Consider the following 27,258-nt stretch of genomic DNA (forward strand, 5'->3'; position numbering starts at 1 on the left):
GTTTTTTTTTTTTGAAGTACTTCGAATTCTCTTCTTCATATATTGTTCACTGCTTCGATAAACTTGGCTTTGATACCATGTAGAATTTCATACTGTAGATCACCTGATAATGCAATGTACTAAAGCAAAATACTTGATCTACTTCTACTATCAAACTTTGCGGAAGCTTAATCAATTTGAGCAAGATCAATTAGAACACATATAACAGAGAAGAAGAAATCATACACATGAAACACAGAAGAATACTCTAGGGAAAGCCTTAGCCAAAAACCCCGCTATCTCTATTATCATAAAAGTGGAAATATCTCAGGATTACAAAAAGCTTTAGCTCACAAGCTATCTAGCTCTCAATACAATCCCTCGCTGTTGCTCATAGATAGAATAGACAACACATATACCTTGCTTCAGTCCTCCAAGCCTCCCATTTCCTTGCACAGTTTCTCCTGGGTCCTCCAATGCTACCACCTATGTGAATTGGCATCATCACACTACTCACTAAACTTAGAACTAACTACGCAATCTTGAAAGAGATAATTCTTTCTGCATGGATGAGTTTTCTATATAGGAAAAATCCTCCAACTGATAGTACATTGTGCCTTCCTCTGATCTCAACTGGGTCTCTGTCTGAACTGACATGCATGAGTTATTTATGAGAGAATATTCAGTTATCTGAAGTGCAACAGTTACATGCATGCATGCATTATCTAATTGAACTCACAATTAGTTCAACTAATCTAACTGGACTTAACTCAGTTAACTAAGCTAATTAATTACAACTCAAATTACAGCTCATCCTTATCCCTTTAACTAAGGGATAAATTCCTCAATCAATGGGATAACTGTTGCATGTCTTCACCAAGACTTCATGTTTGATTTTCTCCAATTAATTAACTCAAGATGAATTAATTAATTATTTTTCAAACAGCGAGTGACACTAAATTCGAATTTTATTTTTCTTCAATTAATTAACTCAAGATGAATTAATTAATTATTTTTCAAACATCGAGTGACACTAAATTCGAATTTTAATTCTCAATTTTAATTCAGGGACTAATTAAAATTGGAATCTATGTTGCATGTCTTCACAAAGACTTCATGTTTGATTTTCTCCAGCTAATTAATTATTTTTCAAACAACTAGTGAGACTAAATTTGAATTTAAATTCTCAATTTTAATTCAGGGACTAATTAAAATTGGAATCTATCCTGAAATGCTATTTATAACAATACTATTTTTAGCATTTCTATTTTTTTGCTATTTCCAACAAAGTTGGAGTATATCCTGAAATGCTATTTATAGCAATGCTATTTTTAGCATTTTTTGTTGCTATTTTCAACATTCAACACCTTCAAAAACCCTTGGGGCCCCCAAAATCTTGAAGTTTGACTGTTGTAACTAAGATTTTCAAAAATTTCTAGGGATTTTGCAATAATCTTGTCCAGGCTAATTTGTGGGCTCTTTAAACTATGCGCCGCCAAAATCTTGAAGTTTGACTGTTGTAACTAAAATTTTCAAAATTTTCTAGGGATTTTGTCATAATCTTGTCCAGGCTAATTTGTGGGTTCTTTAAACTATGCTTAGTCTATGCCCTATGTACAGTGGATTGAGCCCTATGTACCATGGATATTTATTTGAGTGAAATGTGGATTGAGCCCTATGTACCATGGATATTTATTTGAGTGAAATGCAAATGTGACTGCCAATTTAATGAAATGTGAGAGGTGTTTCTGCTCCTATCACGCAGAGAAACGCTGATATGATTAGACTAACATTAAAATTCAAATGTTACTATAATATCACGAGTTAAAAAAGCTGATATGATTAGACTAACATTAAAATTCAAGTGTTATCATTATATTTAAGTGGTACCATTATATCACGAGTTACAAGGCATGGCCCAATAAGATTTTCAAAATCAGAGTTTATAACATTATAGATAAATGTTAATAAAAAAAATTGTGATAAACAAAAAAATAATTTCTAAAATTTCACTCTGTAAAATTAAAAATGAATTTACCTTCTTTAACCAAAAAAAATTGTAATAAATAAAAATTAATTTCTAAAAATTTCACTGTGTGAAATTGAAAAAATTATTTACCCTATTTGACCAAAATAATAATAGGTGGTCAGCCTAAAACCAAAATAAATAATATCACATTCCCACAGTAATAATATATTATTAATAACATTATGTTATTAATGTTTTAAAACCAATTATTTTATTAATAAGAAAATCACATAAATAATTATTTAAAATAGGATAGCGTTCATGCATATGAATACGCATCTTTTACCAATAAAATCATTAACGTCAGAGTGGATTGCAATCTTAAAAAATAAAATGCTAAAAATGACGACGTGCCGATTTTGACTTCAGTTACCCTAATAAAATCACATAAATAATTGTTTAAAATAGGATATCGTTCATGCATATGAATACTCATCTTTTACCGATAAAATCATTAACATTAGAGTGGATTGCAATCTTGTGCCGATTTTGACTTCAATTACCTTAATAAAATAATTATTTAAAATAGGATATCGTTCATGCATATGAATACGCATCTTTTACCAATAAAATCATTAACATGAGGGTGGATTGCAATCTTATTAGTTTTCTGATAAAATAAGATTAACATTAGAGTGGATTGCAATCTTATTAGTTTTCTGATAAAATAAAATGATAAAAATGACACGTGCCGATTTTGACTTCAATTACATTAATAGCGTGATTTCGGCTTTCCTTCGCACTTTTGTGGGCCAGTGCCTTTTCCACACACAGTCAGCCGAATCCCCTTGAGTGTTTGTGGATTTAATGAAGAAATCCTCATCATCTATAGTCAGAACCCTCACCGAAACCGGACCTCACCTGCAACAAAATCCGCCCGCGCTCGTCTGGACTCTGCAACCCTCGCTTAAACCAGACTGGACCTCCTCTGCAACCCTCGCTTAAACCACACTGGACCTCCTCTGCAACAAGCGTAAGGTGAACCGAAGTCCATATTTCACGCGAGCCAGGGATTTGAAACTGCAGCATGGCAACGGGTGCCAGCAGGGCGACGAGTGGGGCACTAGAAGTCGTTGAATCCGCGGGCGATCGCACGGTCGGCTGTCAAATCAGGCTATGACTAATCCATGCCCATGTATGGTGAACCAGCGTCCATAGGAACATTAAATGCCCTATGGCAAGCTAGTTATTTGTTGCCCTCAATAAGCTCCCAATAAGTACGCTGTGGGCCGTGATCAAACCCTAACCCAAGCTTTTGAAATAAGTTCCCAATAAGTACGCTGTCAAGGGTAATCAAACCCTAACCCAAGCTTTTGACATAAGTGTCTCTCTATGAGATAAAAGAGAAAGCAACGTCTATTGGATGGACTCACGATTAGAGGAGTATCACATCAGTCATAATCAAGTACAGAATAAATTGGCGAATAACACGCTATCATTCATATCGTTGAGAATTTAATTGGTAAGGCTATTCTTCATATGGTTGTTTATTAATCCAATGACAAGTAAAAAAAACATATTTATAAAAAAATATCACATAAATATCTAACTTTGTAAATTCTACAACAAGTGTCTTTATAGAGAAGTATCACACAAATATTGAACATTGTAAACTCTACCAGGGGTGACGCTTATGACCTAAAATACTCGTATGAGCCTTATTTTGGTCTTTCAAGAGCTTTTTTTATCTTCACCTTCACAAATTGTATCCTTGTATCCTTTTGGTTCACTTGTCATAACTTCATAGCTTGTACCGTATAGAGTTATCATCAATCATAGGCAACTTTCATTACATGGCATTCTTTGCAATTAGTTTGTTGTTTTCAAGTTGTGCGATCGTTCAAGAAAGAAATTTGTTAGAATCACCATCACTTTCCATATCATAAACATTTTGAATGTGCTTTTCAATATTCCTTTAGATCGATTTCTGTATCATAAACATTGTGCTTTTCAATGTCCTTTAGACGATTCTTCCCTCTAGTTAGTGAATTTGACTTTTTCCTCTTAAGGGCTATATGCATGTTCAATTCCTTCGATTGTCAATATCCTCACTATCATCATTCTCACCATAAATCTCATTCATCTTCTTTCATCTCTACCTCCATAGGAAGCAAAAACATTTTTTTTTCCAAAGTTCAGACATTCATACTAAGATTTCAATGGATATTGACCTTTTCCTTTGAAGGGCTATAAGCATGCTCTATTCCTTACTTTGCTTTCTCAAGATCCTTAAGCATGCTCTATTCCTTACTTTGATTTCTCAAGATCCTTAAGCACGCTCTATTCCTTACTTTGATTTCTCAAGATCCTTAGTACTTACTACTATCACCCTCACCACAAGTCTCATTCATCTTCTTCTCATCTTTACCGTGGACTTGGGAAATGTGCTCCTCAATGGTATCAAAATCCACCACTTTGAAGTTGAATATTTTTATCTAATTCTATTGAATTGAGTGGTGTTCACTATGACAAATAGGGTGTGGAAAACATCCACAACTATCACAATGTCAAGATAAGAAATGCAATGCTCTGGAGCCCAATACAACTTTATTAAGAACAATATTGATATTATTCTGAATCCATTTTACCGATGACTTGGGAAATGTGGTCCTCAATGATAGCAAAATCCACCATTTTGAAGTTGGATATTTTTATCTAATTCTATATATTTGAGTGGTGTTCACTATGACAAATAGGGTGTGGGAAACATCCAAAACATGCTTTGTTTACCGTGATCAATCAAAGAGCTTCATCCTTCTTCAGACATACACGATGATTGTTATCGTCAGTTGTAGGGAAGTGTTTTCTCCAAATACATCCATAACTCTTTATTGCAGAGTAGAAATTCCATCTGAAAAGCTCATGTATGATTGTTAGCCCCCTTGAGGTGGTAAAAAAGCCATTTTCCTGACATGGATGTCATAGTACCAACGCATGTCAACAACTTGTGACTGAATTAAAGGGAAAAATAGTGCCTTCCCTTTGAGGAGCGATAAAAATCGCATTAAAGTTCCTTACATTCACCAAAATCCCAAGGAAAATTGGCAATTAGGAGTGCGATGGTGAAGATAAGGTTGCTAGCCCCATTAAGCTGGTAAAAAAGCCATTTTCCAGGCATAGATGTCACAATACCAGCGCATATCAACAACAACTTGTGATTGAATTAAAGGGAAAAATAGTGCCTTGCCTTTAAGGAGGGATCAAAATCACATTAAAGTGCCTTAAATTCACCAAAATCCCCCAAAAAAAATGGCAACTAGGGGTGCGCTGGTGAAGATAAGGATGCAAAACTATAAAAAAAAACTGATTGATATTAAAATAAGGGTGCTGGAATTTCAGCGGATCCTGCTTTTGTACTACCTCTAGATTTACCTCTATATCTTCTTGGGTGTTGTTTTATAGTGACTCCTTGTTTCCTCCTGCTAAGGAATCTTATTCGTTTAATATGGACTCATATTCTTTCTCTTAAAGAATTTTCTTCTTAAATCGTGAATTTGAACTAATTACGGTATGAGGGTTGGCTTATAGAACATAATTCTTCGTCTTACCTACAAGATTGGGGTTAAGCATGAGTTAAGATTGGGGGTTGAGTGTGAGTTTTATTAACATGCTCATCTTCAATACTAACATCCTTGTTATTTCCAACTCCATGCACTGCACGCTATGGGAAACTAGTGAAACTAGTGCTATAACAGATGGTCATCATATGCATTTTGAATACTCCCTCGGCTCATAATTTGGAGCAACATTAGCTACCTTTGAATACTCCCTTAGGTCATAATTTGGAACAACATTGGCTCCCTTCAACTCAAAGGAACACAATCCCTGGGATATCTCAACTAAATGCAATACACTTCTAATATTGCTACTCACAAACTTAAAGGGAATGGAAAAAAATTACTTCTTTTGTTAGAATAATCATGCCGTCCGTCCCTATTCCCATGACGGCTAGTCGGCGGCATTCGGCTAGGAGTCAACGATTTAGGTGAAGAATAAATTACATGCGGTGATTTCATTGTAGAAACTTCGATTGAAGCATGTATAAATAAACAGTTCTTGAATGTAATCTTTAAGCTCTCTTCTAAGAGCCTTCAAGCTCACTTGGTGAGTTTCAACATGCTCTGATACCATGTTGAAACTCACAAGGTGAGCTTGAAGACTCTCCAAAGAGAGCTTGAAATTTCATTCAAAATCATCATTATTTATATATGCCACAACCGGAGTTTCTAAAGTGCAATCACCATTTGTAATTGATTCTTCACCTAAATCTACTGACTCATGTCGACTGCCGCCGAATAGTCATCATGGCAACAAGGATGAACAATGTGATTATTTTTTGTGAGAGATTTTTTGGCGAAAATCACATGGAATACCATTTGTCGACGCGTTTCGAACCATCTAGTGTGGTCCATGATTATTCTAACATCTTTTTCTTTCAATCAAAAAAATTCGACCACATACCATACTCCCTAGAAACTTTTATGGGGAAGAAACAATCACATTGGAATTTCTGAAAGAAATGGGATTTTCCTTTAAATTTATATATCCTAACATAGGTGTAATTATCTTCATAAAAATAATTTAAATTATAGGTGTAATTATCTTCATAAAAATAATTTTTCTTACCTACGAAGAAATTTTATGCTTCCATTATCAAATGCTCGTGTTCCTTCCGAGTTCACATATCCTTTCCATGAAAGCATCCTGTTTTTTTTTTTTTAAATTAAACGAAGCCTTATGCATCCAAAGATTTAAGTAACAATGCTGTATTAGGTATATCCCATATTTTATATCTTCTTATTAGGTAGAAGACCAAAGCAAAAACTATGGAGGTCATATAAATTTTGTTGGTCCATTTGAAATTGATCAACCAGTGAGAAATTTCATTTGATATAAATGCACCCCAATCAAGGATTGTTTGTCTTATGTAGGTTGTAGCAGATGATATACTAAACATACCTTAGCACTTATGCCATAGTTTCCTTCCCAATTTATTGAATGAAAAGCCAGGTATGGCTCTAATAGCTCATTGATATTAACGTGATATGTCTTAAGATATGCTTGCATGAGTTGTGGAAGCCATTTATTTAGAATACTTAAAACACCACCATGTGCATCCAAGAAGGAATCAATTTCGTATATCTTGAGGAGCTTAGTTTTCTATAGAAGGTGCAACATTCTTTAGAATGTAGAAGGCGTTAAAGGGGCATGCGTTTTCCCTCCCTTCAACCTCATGAGCTGTTGTTTGGAATCGGAATGTAAACTAGTACACAACCTCTCTGAAATGAAAAACCTTTTGTCACACATCCAATATTCACCAACCATGACACCCAAGCTTCTTTCTCTTTCCTCTCCTCTTCTTGTATTTTTAAATACCATTTAGGTGCAACATATCAATGAGAATCTCTCTTATTTGAGCCAACAAGTTGATAGTGTCTTGTTTACCTTGAATTTTAGGCACCATATTTCCTATTATTTTTCTTTGTACCTCTAATGTGCATTCCAACTACTTTCCCAAATACCCAAATGCATTATGATTTTTGAAGTATCATGACATACAAGTGGAAATCTTATAACACAGCAATACCCCTGAACTTAGCACACCAGTACACACCTCTCTGAAATAAAAAACCCTTTGTCATACCTCCAATGTTCACCAACCATGAAACCCAAGCTTCATTCTCCTTTCTCTCCTCTTCTTGCATTTCTAAATATCATTTAGATCAACATACAAGTGGAAATATTTGTTACTTTCAACCAACAAGTTGATAGTGTCTTGTTCACCTTGACTTTTAGGCCCACCATAATTCATATTGTTTTTCTTCGTACCTCTGATGTGCATTCCAAATACTTACCAAAATGCATTATGATTTTCGAAGGATAGTGGCATATGCCAAATTTATTACATCTCAAGATATCTGCACAAATTATCTATAAAGTATTCCATTGTCATTTTGTCCTACATTATTTATTAAAAAATTGACACATGTCAACATACACTTTCTCTTCAAAGAGATCATCATTTACATAATTTATTTTTAAAAAATGACACATGTCAACATACGCTTTGTCTTCGAAGAGATCATTGTTTCTAGCTATTTACTAAGCAATATCTTTAATCTTAGTCTTCCCTAGAGACTCATGTGCACATGGCGAGGGAGTAGTGCTAGTGTGGGGATGTTCCTAGGGAGATATTCAGACAAGTTTGTCATGGTGACTCGATGCTGAATAAGATTACAAAATACATCTTCGAATGTAGAAGAAATTGGATTTGGAAGGAAAAGGGGAATATTAAAAAATTGATCGAATTTCATTTTGAATGTAGGAAATAGGATAAGATAAATTTAAGAAGCGAATTTCTTTTTGCACGTAGGAAACATATGATAAATTTATTAATTTCCAACCAATGACCAAAGGTATGTCAGGTCAATGGGACTACATAGTACACAAGTTTTAATACAGAGTAGTATTGTTAAAGAGTGGAACTCCTATAAGAGAAAGAATTAGTGCTACCCTAAGATGTCTACTCACAACTATCACAATGTCAAAAGATAAGAAATACAATGCTCAATGGGACTACTTAGTAGTTAGTACATAAGTTTTAATACAAAGTGGTAGTGCAAAGGAGTGGAACTCCTATAGAAGAAAGAATTAGTGCCACCCTAAGATTTCTTAGCACAACTATCACAATGTCATAAGCACAACTATCACAATGTCAAAAGATAGGAAATAAAATGCTCATTGAGACCACAAGTTTTAATACACAGTGGTACTTCAAAGGAGTGAAACTCCTATAAAAGAAATAATTAATACAAAGTGGTAATACAAAGGACTACAAATCTTATAAAATAAAGAATTAGTGCCACCCTAATATGTCTAAGCACAACTATCACAATGTCAAAAGATAAGAAATGCTATGCTCTGGAGCCCAATACAAGTTTATTAAGAATAATATTGATATATTTTGAATCCATTTTACCCTGGACTTGGGAAATGTGCTCCTCAATGGTAGAAAAATCCACCACTTTGAAGTTGAATATTTTTATCTAATTCTATTGAATTGAGCGGTGTTCACTATGACAAATAGGGTGTGGAAAACATCCACAACTATCACAATGTCAAGATAAGAAATGCAATGCTCTGGAGCCCAATACAACTTTATTAAGAACAATATTGATATATTCTGAATCCATTTTACCCATGACTTGGGAAATGTGCTCCTCAATGATAGCAAAATCCACCATTTTGAAGTTGGATATTTTTATCTAATTCTATTGATTTGAGTGGTGTTCACTATGAAAAATAGGGTGTGGGAAACATCCAAAACATGCTTTGTTTACCGTGATCAATCAAAGAGCTTCATCCTTCTTCAGACATACACGATCATTGTTATCGTCAGTTGTAGGGAAGTGTTTTCTCCAAATACATCCATAACTATTTATTGCAGAGTAGAAATTCCATCTGAAAAGCTCATGTATGATTGTTAGCCCCCTTGAGGTGGTAAAAAAGCCATTTTCCTGACATGGATGTCATAGTACCAATGCATGTCAACAACTTGTGACTGAATTAAAGGGAAAAATAGTGCCTTCCCTTTGAGGAGTGATAAAAATCGCATTAAAGTTCCTTACATTCACCAAAATCCCAAGGAAAATTGGCAATTAGGAGTGCGATGGTGAAGATAAGGTTGCTAGCCCCATTAAGCTGGTAAAAAAGCCATTTTCCAGGCATAGATGTCACAATACCAGCGCATATCAACAACAACTTGTGACTGAATTAAAGGAAAAAATAGTGCCTTCCCTTTAAGGAGGGATCAAAATCACATTAAAGTGCCTTAAATTCACCAAAATCCCCCAAAAAAATGGCAACTAGGGGTGCGCTGGTGAAGATAAGGATGCAAAACTATAAAAAAAAAAAAATTGATTGATATTAAAAAAAGGGTGCTGGAAAACCTTAATTTCAGACCTAAATATAAATTAAAAATTAATGGATAGAGAAAGAAAAATGCACATTAGCTTTGATATGATGTTAGAAATCATGAGGTAGAGTATCTAAGGTGAACTCTCCAAGATGAATTCAATAAAATAAGTTGAAATTAGCAACTTCACAAAAGAGTTCAAGAGAGCACAATATGAGTGGAGAGAAATGGTGCAGTTCCCGTAGGCAAAACGATGATTAAACATGCTTGAATGTGATTATTTTACAAATAAAGGATGGTGTATTTATACAATTCTTAGTAGGGTTAAAGCATTAGCCCCAAGAAGGAGGCTAGGGCGGAATTACCCTAAATTATAATAAAATGTAATAAAGTGTAACAATGTTGCAACAACTCACTACTACCTTCAAGGTGGCTCGTTAAGAGCCTCAACCACCCATTACTACCTTCAAGGTGGCTCGTTAAGAGCCTCAACCATCCACAATATGGGTTGGCACATGGCCACAAGTGAAGATTAACCAAAATATATGAACAATCAACATTTTAAAAGTGATGTGGGGAGGCAGAGCATATAGACGAAGGGTATGGTGGCATGGATTTGGATCTCTCTCCAAGGTGGGGTGGAAGTTTGGAGTGAAGTAAAGGTTATGGGCCTTCCTTCCATTGCCTTGCATCTGCATGCTAAAAAGCAATGCAAGGCATGGAAGAGGGGCCGAGGGAGAGGAGAATAAAGAAGAGAAGAAAAATATCTATGCATCTGCATGCTAAAAAGCAATGCAAGGCATGGAAGAGGGGCCGAGGGAGAGGAGAATAAAGAAGAGAAGAAAAATATCTATGCATCTGCATGCTAAGAGAGATGTCGAGATACGAGTGTGGAGAATAGGACTTGATAGCCAGATGTCGAGATATGAGTGTGGAGAATAGGACTTGATAGCCAAAGATGTTTCACTTTTCCCCAAGCACTTAAGCATGCTTGCATAGGATCGAAGAATCTCTTCAAAACACTTAAGAATTTCACTAGTGATACTCTCACAGGCAACTTCAAAGAAACAAAGGATACTTGAAAAGATCCTATAAATGCTTAGGACTAATATTGATGGGTAAACATAGGGATGTGAATAAAATATCATCAGCATTTGGCTTGCACTATGGGACAATGCATGCTAAGAGAGATGTGGAGATACAAGTGTGGAGAATGGGACTTGATACCCAAAGACATTTCACTTTCACCAAGCACTTATTCAATTAAGCATGCTTGCATAGAATCAAAGAATCTCTTCAAAACACTTGAAAATTTAACTGGTGATACTCTCACGGCAACTTCAAGGAAACAAAGGATACTTGAAAAGATCCTAAAAATGCTTAGGACTAAATTTTTAGGACTAATATTGATGGGTAAACATAGGGATGTGAATAAAATATCATCAACATTTGGCTCCAAAAGTAGGAAATGACCCCCACTAGGTCATTGAGAATTGAGAATTGCCTTTCTTAGAAAAAGTGGAGTCAAATAAGAGGATGATGTTCCTAAACTTGATTTTTTCTACAAACTCGAAACCTTTTATGAGTGAAACACAAAAAAAAAATTAAAGTGAGAAGAAAGCTTAGAAGAAAAAAGTTCTTATATTCAAGAGCTTAAAAATGGAGTCAAAGAAGAGGATGATGTTCCTAAACTTGATTTTTTCTACAAACTCGAAACCTTTTATGAGTAAAACACAAAAAAAATTGAAGTGAGAAAAAAGCTTAGAAGAAAAAAGTTCTTATATTCAAGAGCTTTGGTTTATATATAATGTTATGAAATGAGAAAATCATTCTACCCTGAAAAAAGTTTTTTAGATGCCACTCATTGATAGGCAACTTCATAGGCTTTCTGTCTCTTTCGTTGAGCAACTAAGAGTTAAAGTGAATTTGTTTTCAATTTTATAAGGACCAATTCAAAGAACATCAAATTTGTTATGCAATGATGGTTACCTGCTACCTCTTTTGAAAGTATTTCAGATTAATATTTTGAATGAAATATCTCTTAATCATGTTTTGCCGCCTCTAGGTAGCTTCAAAATATCATTGCCTTTATTCCTCAAAGTGAATCAATTGGCAGTATCATGATTGTAGAGGTGTAACTTCTTCATCTTTAACCCCTGAAGCAATAACAAATGCATTTAGCTCAAGGTGAACTAGTAGGATTGCATCCTTTCCATACACCAACATACAAGTAATCTGATTATTACTGTATTTAGGGGTCACTCTTGTAGCCCTTTTGGTATCTTGGTGTGCCAATTTCTCACGTTGGCAGAAATGGCTCTCTTTAAAATCTGAATTATTGCTTTATTAGTAGTGAACTCAACCATATTTGTAATGGACTCAACCAAATCATTTATTTGGGGATAATAATTTAGATGATTTCCCCATGATAACGTTATATGTCCCACAAAATGTAGTAAACTTTAATTCAACAGATATAGAGCTGTTATTGCCAATTGGTGATGAATTGTTGATGGAAACTGAATCTTGACAATATCTTTTCCTCCAAGAATTGATTTAGCTGTACATAATTTGTTGCTTTTAATGCTAAACATGCCTCCTCTTGATAGCTTCAAAGTATCATTGCCTTTATTCCTTTAGGTGCATCAATTGGCAATATCATGATTGTGGAGGTGTAACTTCTTCATCTTTAACCCTTGTAGCAATAACAAATGCATTTAGCTCAAGGTGCACTAGTAGGATTGCATCCTTTCCATACAACATACAAGTAATCTGCTTATTACTGTATTTAGGGGTCACTCTTGTAGCCCTTTTGGTATCTTGGTGTGCCAATTTCTCATGTTGGCAGAAATGGTTCTCTTTAAAATCTGAATTATTACTTTATTAGTAGTGAACTCAACCATATTTGTAATGGACTCAACCAAATCATTTATTTGGGGATAATAATTTAGATGATTTCCCCATGATAATATTAGATGTCCCACAAAATGTAGTAAATTTTGATTCAACAGATATAGAGCTGTTAGTGCCAATTGGTGATGAATTTTTGATGGAAACTGAATCTTGACAATATCTTTTCCTCCAAGAATTGATTTAGCTGTACATAATTTGTTTCTTTTCAATGCTAAACATGCCTCCTCTAGATAGCTTCAAAGTATCATTGCCTTTATTCCTTTAGGTGCACCAATTGGCAATATCATGATTGTAGAGGTGTAACTTCATCATCTTTAACCCCTGTGGCAACAACAAATGCATTTAGCTCAAGGTGCACAGGTAGGATTGCATCCTTTCCATATACCAACATATAAAGAAACTGATTAATACTGTCTTGACAATATCTTTTCCTCCAGAATTGATTTAGCTGTACATAATTTGTTGCTTTTAATGCTAAACATGCCTCCTCTGGATAGCTTCAAAATATCATTGCCTTTATTCCTTTAGGTGCATCAATTGGCAATATTACGATTGTACAGGTGTAACTTCATCATCTTTAACCCCCTTAGCAACAACCAATGCATTTAGCTCAAGGTGCACCGGTAGGATTGCATCCTTTCCATAGACCAACATATAAGGAAACTGATTATTGCTGTCTTTATGGGTCACTCTAGTAGCCCATAAAGCTTTTGGTATCTTGTTGAGCCAATTTCTCATGTTGGCAGAAATGGTTCTCTCTATAATGTGAATTATTGCTTTGTTAGTAGTGGACTCAACCAAACCATTTATTTTGGGATAATAATTTGATGATTTCCCCATAATAATGTGATATTTCCAACAAAGTGTAGTAAATTTTGATTCCAACAGATATAGAGCTGTTATTGGTGATAAATTGTTAATGGAAACTGAATCTTGACAATATCTTTTCCCCCAAGAACTGATTTAGCTGTACATAATTTGTTTCTTTTAATGCTACAACTTTAGGCTATTTCACGAAATAATTTGTGGCATTCAACATGTAAGAATGTCCCTTAGATTTCATATTTCTGCTGTCCAATTACACAAGCCCAATTACGGGAATGCTGTTTTTATCAAAATGGCTTCAAAGGCATGGCTGTTCTTTTCATTCTTCTTTCAAAATTCAAAATTCCGACAGGCCAAACTACTTCTCACAACTTTATAAGAATCTGCAAAAAGAGTAGGCCATATATACCTCCATGCATCTCTTTCAACACTTTGGCAGCTTTGATAGGAACCCGATTACGGGAATACTGTTTTTATCAAAATGGCTTCAAAGGCATGGCTGTTCTTTTCATTCTTCTTTAAAAATTCAAAATTATGACAGGCCAAACTACTTCTCACAATTTTATAAGAATCTGCAAAAAGAGTAGGCCATATACACCTCCATGCATCCCCTTCAACACTTTGGCAGCTTTGATAGGAACTAAATATTTCAAAAGCGTGCCATCAAATTTCCCTTTCTTATGGTTTACATCTTTCGGCTCTTCTTTTCCTTACTTGAGAGTTCAATTGGGAGCTAACCTGAATTTAGATAGAATATGATATCTTTGTACCATTGATGTGCAGATAAGGGAGGATACTAGCAATAAGGATCTCACAATTATCAATTTGCATAACCCATGTCTTGTAATTTCCTTGAAGGGTTTTACTTCTAAGTCATATTCTTCTAAATTGGCCAAAACGTTAGCCCATGTTCTATTCCATAGAGGTTGGCTCAACATCATTTGAATTGGAGGCAAGAAAACATAAGCCACAACATGATCCGAAAGAACAGAAGCCTTGTTGTGAGCCATTGCCTTCACAAAGGCAAACACTTCTTACTCAATAGGGAAATACCTCAACCCAAGGAAAATGCTTATTACTCCATAGGGTAATACCTCAACTCATAATTCTAGAAGCCTTGTTGTGAGCCATTGCCTTCACAAAGGCAAACACTTCTTACTCAATAGGGAAATACCTCAACCCAAGGAAAATGCTTATTACTCCATAGGGTAATACCTCAACTCATAATTCTACAACCTTCCGCTCATGAAATATACAAGCACCTATTTCCCTTCATGAATCTTTTGAGTGAGGATGGCTGCCATAGTCTCCTTGGAAGCAAATGGAGTACTAGATGAACTCCTTCTCCAAATCTGGGCTAATCAATATTTGAGCACTAGTTATAGCAGATTTATTATTCTTGAAGTCTTGTTGGATCTCCAAATTCCACTCAAAATTTTTTTTGTTGTCTTACAATGGGAGCATAACCAGGTATAAATCTTCTTGGAGAAGGAGAAGGATTGAATTCCTTTCTTGTCCATAGGGGGCTTCAACTTATTTATAGTTTGGATCAAAGAAGAAGGAGAAGGATTGAATTCCTTTCTTGTCCATAGGGGCTTCAACTCATTTATAGTTTGGATCCTCTTTGATTTAACATAAATCCATTTCTTGATAACACTTTCTTCCAACAACTTATACACAGTGAGACTAAATCCATTTCTTGATAACAATGTCTTCCAACAACTTATACACAGTGAGACCATCGTGATGATTAGACAAAGTTTTCCCAATTAGATCATAGAAAATGTGATGCATTACTCTTTGGAATTTGGCTCTGACATTCATCGGAACAAAGGCCAACTAAACATAATACATTGCCCATGTTTTTTTGAACAAAGGCCAACTAAACATAAGCATACATTCCCAATGGTTTTTTGAACAAAAGGAAACTAAACATAAGCATACATTCCCCATGGTTGTGTGAACATTTTCTTATTTTGATCTCCTTCACCCTATAGCTGCTTGATTATTTCTTTCTATTCTTCAAGAGATCATTTATTTGTCTTACAATGGGAGCATAACCAGGTTTATAAAATCTTCTTGGAGAAGGATTGAATTCCTTTCTTGTCCATAGGGGGCTTCAACTCATTTATATTTGTCTTACAATGGGAGCATAACCAGGTTTATAAAATCTTCTTGGAGAAGGATTGAATTCCTTTCTTGTCCATAGGGGGCTTCAACTCATTTATAGTTGGGATCTGGATCCTCTCTGGGTCAACATAAATTTATTTCTTAATAACAACGTATTCCAACGTCTTCCCTTTGTTGACAACAAATAAACACTTTTGTAGGTTCAAGGATATGTCTTAACAATGACATCGTATAAACACTTATTAAGATGAGCCAAATGTTCTTTGTGGGGATTTGAATACACAATGATACCTGTTAGAGTCGGTCTAGTAGCCCTCCATCAACGATCAAAGCTCTTTGCATTTGCATAGGTAGGTGTCTCATCAGTGTCATTCTTTGCATTCCGTTAGGCATGCCATAACCCTGATGGAGGAGCTGGTGTCTTTGTCCCCCTCTGGGCACTGCTGGATCAGCTTGTTTCAGTCATCAAACTTTGTCAAGGTTACTTGTCTATTGTCTTGAGATCAAATTTTTAGGTCTAGGGTTTTTGGTCAAGTTTGTCTTCAAGCTCATGTCTCTGAAGGTCAATAAGTACCCAGCAAGCCAGAGGGATGATTTTTAAAGTGCTTTTTCAAAAGATTCTATCTTGTACAGTTAATTTTCACCTTGGATTTAAAAACCCTGTTTTTAAAGCCAAAGTCATTTCTCAAAAATTTTGTGAAAATTGTAAAAAATTCAAAATGATTCAAAGGACAGCATATAACCCTGGCTTCCTTGCCAAGATCCCTTAGAGCCTATCCCTGCAAAAATTATCAAAGAAAAGCATCAAATCAATCAGTTTCAGGACAAAAGGAAACCAAAAAGTCAAGTTTATAAAGTGTCATGGAAAAACATTATAAAGTGGGTTATGATATGAAATTAATTCAAACAAGGCTATAAAAGCCCTAATCTCCCCTATCAAACCTCATTATGCACCCAAGTGATAGAGCAACTGATTGCAAGAGAGTTTGAGTGAAGTTTGTGAGTTGGGAAGGCGCGCGACCCGTCGAACCAGGCACGCGACCCGTCAGGCACCCTCCGCCAGTGTTAATTTACAACGCGCGCGACCCGTCAGAGGCGCGCGACCCGTTGGGTGAGGCGCGCGACCCATCAGCGCTCTCTCTGCAAAACCGCCAACAAATTTGCCAAGGAGCCACAAATTGCTAAATTGTGCAAGGTAGGCCCTCCATCATAAAAAATTATTGCTTGTTACAGTTCAAGAAGGTCATGATTATATTTGTAAAGGTCTCCATTTGTAAGTAGAAGTCTCTATTATGCTTTGGCTTGAAGTTGTAAAAATTGCTAGGGTTTATTATGCTGTTTTGAGGTATCCCATTGTTCTCATTTTTTCCACCTCCCATTACATTTTCCTTATCATTTTATGTAAATTTCCCTTCCAAATTTGTTAAAGAGCCCTAAACCCTACCCTTCTTCCCAAGAAATCAAAAGAAAAATTAAACCCTAGCCCTTCCTCCCATATCATTATTGTAAATAAATTTGGAAAATAATGTATATGCAATAATCCTTCCCTAAACTCCCTGTTGCATTATTATTCCCAGTTTCCCTTTAAAATATCCCTTCCCTAACATTTCCCTTGTGCTCCATGTCCCCTTGAAACAACATTTTAATCAGCAGTTTGCAAAGCAGAAACAACAGTACATTTCAGCCACTTTGCTCCTAAAACAATGTTAGAAACCGAAACCAATTATGAGCAAAGTGATGACCATGCATCAGCTTCAGAGTTTGAGGAACAGAGGAGGCCTCACAAGGGTGGAAAGGGCGGTCATCATAGGAGAGAGGAGCCCACCTCTTTGACCGATTTGCAGGCTTGTCCAATGGCAGTATCATGTTTCCATTATATGTCTTGTTATGAGTTTTGCGAGAGGATCTCTCGGATTCAGCATCACAGGGAGTTGGCTCGCTTATTTGTTTTGCATTTGCATGATGGACATGTGAACCTTGCTGGGGTGGATTTTACATTGCCACCCGAGATGATTGCTCAAGCCACAGGGATACCGAATGTCGGAGAGGTGTGGAACAAGCGCAGGATGTTGGACAGTGTTCAGTTTGAGCCTTTCATTAGACCTGCATTCATGAGACATTTGACGGGTGTATTTCCCTTCAGATTTTTGAGGAGTGAGTATGCTCCCATGATGAGGCTTATCATGCTCTTTTTCACCTGTGAGGGCAGTTTTTCACAGATATATTCGTACCATATTCGCCTGATGATGCATTTCACACGGGTACGGATGATGAACATCCCTGTTTTCATGTGCCAGAACATTGAGAGGATGGTGCCCTTGATGCAGAGGAAGAGCCCAGCACAGCAGTATAGGAGCCTCTATCATTACGGATTGATTCAGCTTGTGGTCAGACATCAGTTGGCTCAGCAGGGCATCACATGGGAGGAGTTCATCTCTCGTGAGTTCTTTACAGCACCACCACCACATCCGGAGATTGTTCATGAGGAGGGAGGACCATCACAGCAGCATGATATCCCCGGGACTAGCCATGTCAGCTCTTCTCCATTGGTCACTTATCAGAGAGGCCACAGGGCCTTATTTGCAGCAGCTAGGCGAGTATTTTCTCCACACCAGGTGGAAGGGGTCTCGCCTTCTTCATCAGCACCACGAGTGTTATCTCCACACCAGGTGGAAGGGGCCTCGTCTCCGACAGCAACACAGGTATCAGAGAGGGGCAAACAGCCCAGGATTGATGAGGGGCCATCAGGTGTTCCAGATATAGAGCTTGTTGATCTTGATGTCAGTTCTCCTAGCCTAGAGTCAAAGGAGATCATTCAGCACCTTAGAGCTGAAAATGATACATTGCAGAAGAGATTAGAAGGGGCACAATGGACAATCTCATATCTAGAACAGCGCAACAAGCAGTTGGAGGATGAGCAAACTCTTGATGAGTTGTGGAGGATTCGTAGTGATCGCAACTTGAATCGAAGAAGACCCGGTGATTTAGTGCCAGTTGAGCGAGAGGCTATGCTTATCTGGCTCAATGCTCATTTAGAGAGGCTGTTGGCTAAGGCCAACCAAGATAAGAAATTGCTGAGAAACATGAAGAATCATTATTGGGCACAGATGCACGTGTGCAAGGCAAAGATGAAGGTGCTCCAAAGGTGGTTGGTCAAAGCACAAAAACAGAGAAAAAGGCCCGATCCCCTCCACATCTTGGCCGAGGCTTCCTTGAAGGAGCATGGCACTAAATAGCTCAGCCCCAGCACAAATTCCAAGAAATTTTGAGCATTTTGGGTGATTTTTGGTTTTTAAGGCAAAAAACAAGTTTTTCCGCTTGACGGGTCTCACCCCCCGCACGACCCTTTCACTTCTAAACTCTATTTTCAAAAAACTCAGCATTTCTGGATTTGGCATGAAAAGTTACACATGCTCACCCATTGCCAAGAGATTTTATGAAGTTTTGGGCCTCCTGAAAGTCAAAAAACAAGCAAAAAATGACTTTCTGCCACATTTTTGACACACAGAAAGCAGTCTTGGGAGATTGCAATTTTGGAGGGGCAAATGACAACCAAATTCAGAAATTCCAGTTGGGTTGGAAAGTAGACTCACAGACCTTTCCAACAAGCCTACTCTTGCCTCATTTGGACACCTGAAAGTGCCCCAAAAGTGCTCTCAAAGGCGCGCGACCCGTCAGGATTTGGCGCGCGACCCGTCAGGCAAATTGCTCAGGATTTCAGCCTACAGCTCAGCAAAACGCAGTTTTGACTGTGTTTGACTTTTTGGAGTTGATTTTTATCCTTCTTGTTGTAAATGATGTAAATTTATGACACTTTTACACTTATGTATCTCTTCTGGAAGATTCATTCATGAGATAGGTGAAAATTAAATGAATGAATTGGTTTCCTAGTTTATAGAGGCAAGTTGTTTTGACTGCCTAGTTTTCAGTGCTTAGTTTAGAATTGGTTGAAACAGCTCCTAGGATAGTGTGCTCGACCCCTAGAGGCAGGGAAAGATGTTAGATGATCTATATTATGTACTCTCTTGCTCATTTTCAGGGTTGGACTCTTGAGGGAGAAGCTCTTATTGTATTACTCACTGTATCTCTGCAATTTTTGGCAAAGGAAGACCAGGGTTTTGCAGTCCTTTTTGGGATTCTTGTGGTCACATGTATTGATGGTGTGTTTCTCTTTGTACTTGTAAGTGTGTTATGTGAATCATTTCCTTACTTTTCCTTCTGCACATTAGGCAAATGAAGTGTTAAAGTAGAACTCATGACTGTCATGCTCTGCTTTTAAGTTTGCTTAATATCAATGTTTTCGACTGTTTAAAGGGAATTCAAGGTTATTGCTTGCTCTCTTTAACTCCTCACCGGTCATTCTCATCCATCCATCTCTATTAAAGGCATCAATATTGTTTCCTACCTCGCCCCAAAGAACCCCCTGCGAAAACTGTGTCCAATCCCCGCACCTAAAATTGCCATTTCCCCAATTTTCCACCAAAAACCCTAAAAATCCCAAATCAACCCTTTTGATCAGTTTACTAGCCTAAAATCAGTGTTACCCTATTGGTTATCTCGCCCATTGAAGATCTTTATTGAGATAGACCGGAGAGAGCCCTCTCCTGCCCCGTAGGGCTAGCTACGAGGCTAAGTGGTTTGATGTTGCCTTGAGGTTTACCTTTCTCAGCCTGAGGTGAAATTTCAAGCGCTAACATACTGGCGACCATACTGGGGAGAACAAACTAATCGTTTGCTCATTGACGTGTTATTCCATAAGTCTTAGACGGAGTCTGAAGATACGCCAGGTAGCCTTCGAAAATGCTCTTGTTTTACATCAGCGTTAGTAGATAAACGCTGCTTCAGTTAATCTCCGTGAGCTTGTGAACGTAGCGCTTCATTGGCACTTTATCCCAGTATAATTGTTAACTCTGAGCCGTTGATGATAGGTTGAGAGTTTTCACAGGCTGAATGGTTTTTCTTTCCTAGTCTTTTTGAGAAAAACAAGCTGGCTACAGATCCTAGACCCATTTTCAAATCCCATTCATCTCCAGCTATTATCAAGTATTTCGAAGATCTAGACTTTGACAAAAGCTTTGAGTTGTCCCTGTTTAAAGCCAAGTCCGAGAGTGCGCTCGATTCGCTAGTCCTTGACCCTGATTTTGCAGCTGTCATTGAATTTGAGAGACACAACAAGTTAGTCGAAAATTTCATTTTGAGACATCTCCAGACACATATTCAAGCTACTACCCTTGCTGATTTTGTTGAGACTATCTCTGATCATATTGGATCCACTATCACGGCTCACGAAGAATCTTATCCTCCTTTTGTTTCAGTTTCGCCTATAATCACCTATCCTGAATCCACAGTCGGTTCTCCTTCTACATCCCATACCCCTCCTACTCCTCCTACCCCTCCGACTCCCCCAACTCCACAAACTACAACTCCTCTTATTACAATCCCTGCTATCACAGCTTCTCCTCCTCATACTCATCCTACTCCCCCTCCTAAAGCAATGGCTGCCCGGTTTGCCCCACTTGCTCTTCCCCAAAATCTTCATGATATGCCAGCCGATTATCAAAGTAAAATCCCTATGTTTGATGGCACTCCACAAAGTATTTCTGCTCAGCAACATATTGACAAAATGACCACTTTCTTTGATCTATATGAGATAGATGAAGAAGATGTTACCATGTGATTGTTCGTGCAAACATTTGGAGGAGAAGTTAGAAAGTGGTTCAGAGGGTTGACAGCTAGAAGCATTCCCACCTTGGAAGCACTTCAGAACCAGTTTTTAGATCGATGGGAAATCAGAAAGGATCCGCTTCAGATTAATGCCGAATACAACAACCTCAAGCGTAATCATGGTGAGTCGGTCCAAGATTATATTATCAGATTTAATACAGTTTACAATGCTATTCCAGATGATTTGAGGCCATCTAGAAAATCAGCACTTCTTAAGTTCCCGGATGGCTTTGATCCGGAGATGGCCTACTCATTGAGAGACAGAGATCCTCCTACCTTGGAGGATATGCAGAAAATTGCTGTCAGTGTTGAGGCAAACTTAAATGATAAAAGGGCAAGAATGAAGGCCGAAAAGCGAGTCACAATCAAAGAGGAAGCATCCACCTCAAATCAGCTTCTTTGTGATGTTGAACAGATAAAGAGGGCACTTGAAAATGTTCGTCTTGACAAGCCGGAACCGCAGATCCGTAATCCTAATTTCCGAGGTGCACAACAACAACAATATAGAATCAAGCAGCGTGAAACAAAGGCACAAGAGGCAGCAGTTCAGCAGCAAATGAAACCTCCTTTTCAGCAGAATTTTGTTAGCCAAGAATCAGAGGATGAAGGTGATAATGTTGGAGAAGAAAATCACTTCTTCACTCCTGATGATCTGCCCACTTATATTACAGAAGAGGAAGAGTTGGTGAGTAATTCCATCATTCCCCAAGATGAGCATTATATTTTGTCAAACGATGCAGCACTTCAAGAAGAATCCGAAGAGTATCAAAGAGGGTATTTGCATGCTTTATCAGCTCAGCAAGGTCAGCAAAGGCAATTGAGAAACCGAGTTGTTCCCATAAATCCCATTCAAAAGAGAACAGAGGCTTCCGCAAAGAATGGTTATGCTGTCCCGTAAAAAAAAGGGAAAGAAATAAGCGATCCTCCAGCAGGCCAATCATTATCAGCAAGCAAAATAGACCAGCCATCAAACGCACCAAGAGATAGAGGTGAGAAAAGAGACAATCCAGCTAAAGAAGGTGAGAAGATTTCAGCTTTCAGTTTGGAGAATGAGATTGCAAAGTTGAAGGTGTCTATTCCCTTGACGGAAATCATGAAGAACAACACTTACCGAGGCCAAATCTCCAAGATGCTGAATTTCGATCCAATGCTAGACACGGTGAATGTAGAAGATGATCAGCCTGAGCTGATTTTTGGGCCCGCTTTAGATGGTGAGTCTCCCGAGAGTGATGTCCCTCCGTTTTATATCAGTTTGCGATTACATGAGTATGTGCTACACAATGCCATGTTTGATTCGGGAGCTTCACATAATTTGATGCCCAAAGCGATTATGGAGAAGCTGGGACTTGACATCACAAGGAAGTATCATGATTTGTATTCGTTTGATTCCAGCCGGGTGAAATGTATTGGTTTGATCAAGGATTTGGTGGTGAGTCTAGATCAAATCCCAGCAAAGAATGTTTTGATGGATATGGTGGTGGCGGATATTCCTCCGCGATTTGGCATGTTGCTTTCGAGGTCATGGGGAGCCAAGCTCAAAGGAACACTTCAGCTCGATTTTTCCTATGCTACAATTCCCGTTTTTGGTCAGATGAGGAAGTTGTATCGGGAACAAAAAATGAAATACATGATCACTAGTAAGGAAAAGCCCGTCAATCATCCTGTAAATTATGTACAAACAGATTTAGAATCTTTTGTTTTGTTTGCGGATAATTTCAATGAGATAGATAGTCAGTTAGTTTAAGCAGAAGATATACCAGATATTACAGAGAATTTTAGAGAAGTTTTGAGAAAGGAAAGTGAAGAAAGGTCTGCTGTCATAAAGCCAACAGCTGAAATAAATGGGCAGCAAACAGAGAATGCATCGACATCACATTTTCAGCACTTAGAAGACGATGAGGATGGTCTTTGGACCATGGATTTTGATGGTGCGGTGGGCAGCGATGGTGCTGGTATAGGTGTGTGGATTCGAAGCCCATTTTCAGTCCAAAACCAAGTCCCTAGCAAGGTACGGGTATGTTCATATAAATTGGCATTTGATTGTTCAAATAATGAGGCGGAATACGAGGCTCTTATTGCTGGTCTGAAAATCCTTTGGAAGTTGAAGGCAAAGAAGATAGCGGTATATGGTGACTCCGAGTTGGTTATAAAGCAAGTGAAAGGTGAATTTCAGGCTAAACATCCTCGTATGCGAGCATATCGGAATGTTGTCCTAGATATCTTAAAACTGTTTTCAGAACATACTTTGACATGTGTGCCCCGGATTCAAAATGGTGTTGCGGATGCATTGGCTAAGGCAGCAAGTAATCTGAAAATACCCATGAATTCTAGCAATAAGTTTGAGATATATGTGAAGCATCGTCCTACAGTTCCAGATAATCAAAGGTGTTGGCAAGTTTTCCAAGATGACGAAGAGATCAAAGATTTTCTGCAAATTGAGGGTAATTTCAAAGACATCTCCATAGACATGGAAGCTGAAGGAGTAAATCAGATGGATGTGTTGCAGCTCAAGGACAATTACATTCCTAAAGGATTAATTCCTTTGGAAGAATTGTTCGATCAAGATGATGTGGCCCGCAAACCAACTTTGAGGCCAACGGAAGAAGGTGTCGAAGATGTGAATCTCGGGACAGCCGAAAATCCAAAGATGGTGAAGCTCTCGAAAGCATTGTCGCCCAAGGTAAAGAAAGAATATATCAGATTGTTGTCTTCGTTTTCTAATGTTTTTGCATGGGACTATTCAGATTTGAAAACTTATGACACAAGTATCATTCAGCATACCATTCCCATAAAGCCAAATCAAAAGCCTTTCCGACAAAAGTTGAGAAGAATTAATCCTAAGTTGCTGCCATTGATCGAGAAGGAAGTCAACAGGTTATATAAGTCTGGAATCATAGTGCCAATCCGATTTTCTGATTGGATTTCCAACTTGGTGCCCGTGAGAAAGAAGACCGGCGAGATTCGCTTGTGTATAGACTTCAGAAATCTGAATAAGGTGTCACTAAAGGACAATTATCCGCTGCCCAAAATGGATCATATATTGCAGCGGGTAGTTGGGGCATCAAGGATGTCATTGCTTGATGGTTATTCCGGGTATAATCAGATTTTGGTACATGAAGATGACCGAGACAAGACAGCATTCACTACTCCGTGGGGGACATTTCATTATGCCAAGATGCCGTTTGGATTGAAGAACGCAGGCGCCACATTTCAGCGGGCAATGGACATGGCCTTTGCTAATGAGAAAGATGTCTTTTTGGTCGTTTATCTTGATGATTTGACTGTGTTTTCTAAATCTGATGAAGAGCATTTGTTTCATTTGACTAAGGTGTTCCAAAAGTGCAGAAAGTATGGTATCTCGTTGAATCCGAAGAAGAGCCTTTTCGCTATGAGCGAAGGCAAGCTGCTGGGTCATATTATTTCTAAAGATGGCATTCGTATAGATCCTGCACGGGTGGAAGCAATTCAGCAATTAGAGCAGCCCCGAAGCAAGAAGGAGATTCAGTCCTTCAATGGCAAATTGAATTTTCTGCGTCGCTTTATTCCCAATCTTGCCGAACATCTTAGAGAAATAACCAACATGCTCAAAAAGGACAGCGAGCTCAAATGGACCGAAGAGGCGGTAAAGTCTTTCAACTTGGTAAAGTTAATTTTATCTTCAGCCCCAACTTTGATCAGCCCGGATTATACACAAGATTTTATTTTATTTTCATTTGCTTCTGAGCATACGTTGGCAGCCGTGTTGATGCAAAAGAGAGATGGAGTTGAGAAGCCCATAGCTTTTTTCAGCCGCATCATAAGGGACGGAGCGCTGAATTATAATATCATCGAAAAGCAAGCATTGGCGCTAGTAAAAGCTTTGAAAGATTTCCGGGTATACATACTGAATTCTCATATTTTGGCATATGTTCCCAACGCAGCTGTTAAGGATGTTTTGGTACAAGCGGAACCGGAAGGAAGAAGGGGTAAGTGGATCGCTGCACTATTAGAGTATGATGTGGAAATTAAGCCTACCAAGTTGATCAAGGGTCAAGGTCTTGCTAAGTTGATGGCTGAAACAAATCTTCATGTCTTAGACATCAATTTGATTGTTGCCTTATCCGATGAAGACGAAGAGAATTCAACTCTACAAGTGTCAGATATCTTTGTTTCCTCTCCTTGGTATGCTGATATTGTATATGTGCTTCAAAATTTGTCTTCACCCCCTGGGATGCCTAGAAACAAAGCTAGAACATTGAAGTTAAAGGCTGCCAAATTTTGTATCATCAAATCTGCACTTTATTGGAAAGACCCCGGTGGCATATTGCTGAATTGTTTAGTCGAAGAAGAAGCTAAGACAACAGTAGAGGATTTTCATAAAGGTGACTGTGGGGGTCACTTGTTTTGGAAGACCACGGCCAATAAGATCTTAAGAGCTGGTTTCTATTGGCCTTCTTTATTTTCTGATGTATATAAAGCAGTTAAGAGTTGTCATGAATGTCAAATTTTTCAAGGAAAGCAGAAATTACAGCCGTTACCTCTCAAGCCCATTGAAATCAGCGCACCATTTCAGCAATGGGGCTTGGATTTTATTGGCGAAATCCACCCAGCATCTTCCGGGCAGCATCGATGGATCTTGACCGCCACAGATTACTTCACGAAGTGGATTGAAGCCATTCCCACCCGGCAGGCCACAGACTCGGTAATTATTTCTTTTCTTGAGAATAACATATTGTCACGTTTCGGCTGTCCACATAAGTTGATTACAGATAATGCAGCAGCCTTTAAATCGAAGAAAATGGTTGATTTTTGCTACAAATATAACATCAGCTTGGGGCATTCGACCGCCTACCATCCGCAAGGAAATGGGCTGGCTGAATCTTCGAACAAATCTCTAGTGAACATCATAAAGAAATTGCTGGAAATCAATAAGAAGAGCTGGCACAAAAAGTTAGTAAATGCATTATGGGCTGATCGGGTAAGTCAAAAGAAGTCAATTGGTATGTCACCCTTTGAACTGGTTTACGGGACAGATGCAGTGTTTCCTACTTCTCTTAGTATTCTGGTAGCAAAGTTGCTTCAAGAAGCTGGTGGCGAGGAGGATCCTATGCAACGGCGGATTAGTCAAATGATTCATTTACAGCAGACACGAGAGGAGGTTCTTCAAAATCCCCTTAAGTTGCAGGAGCTTATAAAGAAAATCTATGACAAAAAGGCCAAACCAGATGATTTTCAGATAGATGATGTTGTTTTGAGATGGGATGCCCGAAATGAAGACAAAGGGAAACATGGAAAATTCGACAACTTGTGGAAAGGTCCCTACAAAATTGCAGCATACCGTGGTCCAAATGCCTTTCTTCTCAAAGAAATGAACGGTGATGATTGTCTCGGTGGGTCGGTGAATGGCCGGCTGCTCAAAAGGTATCATGCTTGAGCATTTTCTGCTCTAATCACTCTCATTGTAATTACCATTTTACTTTCATTCTGCAGCAAGTGTGAACTGATCTTCCATCTTTAGTCTGGGGCCCGCGGTGAAGGCTATATTTCTGAAGATGGTGATTAGTTGGTGTGAGTTTTTCAGGTTGTTTTAATCAGTCTTTTTTCTGCATAAAGTGAGTCGGTTTGTGTCCAAGTTAGTTCAAATTTCAGTCAATTGTCAAAGTCAATAAAGTTGTCCAAATTTGGGTCACATGTGTAAATATTGACTCCATTGCCCAATGATGATAAAGCACTGGTCTGCTCTCCCAGAGGTCTAAGGTTCTTG

At 37.9% G+C, this 27,258-nt stretch overlaps 1 long non-coding RNA gene across 1 annotated transcript in view; it reads left to right on the plus strand.

The window, feature by feature from the left end:
• Positions 1-27,258, plus strand: part of LOC149253086 (uncharacterized) — a 209,607-nt gene that overhangs the window by 14,142 nt on the left and 168,207 nt on the right. The gene's annotated exons all lie outside the window — the stretch shown is intronic.

The sequence above is a fragment of the Pinus tabuliformis genome, chromosome 7 (assembly GCF_031772625.1).
Source record: "Pinus tabuliformis cultivar Carrire ecotype Pingquan chromosome 7, CPIR1, whole genome shotgun sequence".
Lineage (NCBI taxonomy): Eukaryota > Viridiplantae > Streptophyta > Pinopsida > Pinales > Pinaceae > Pinus > Pinus tabuliformis.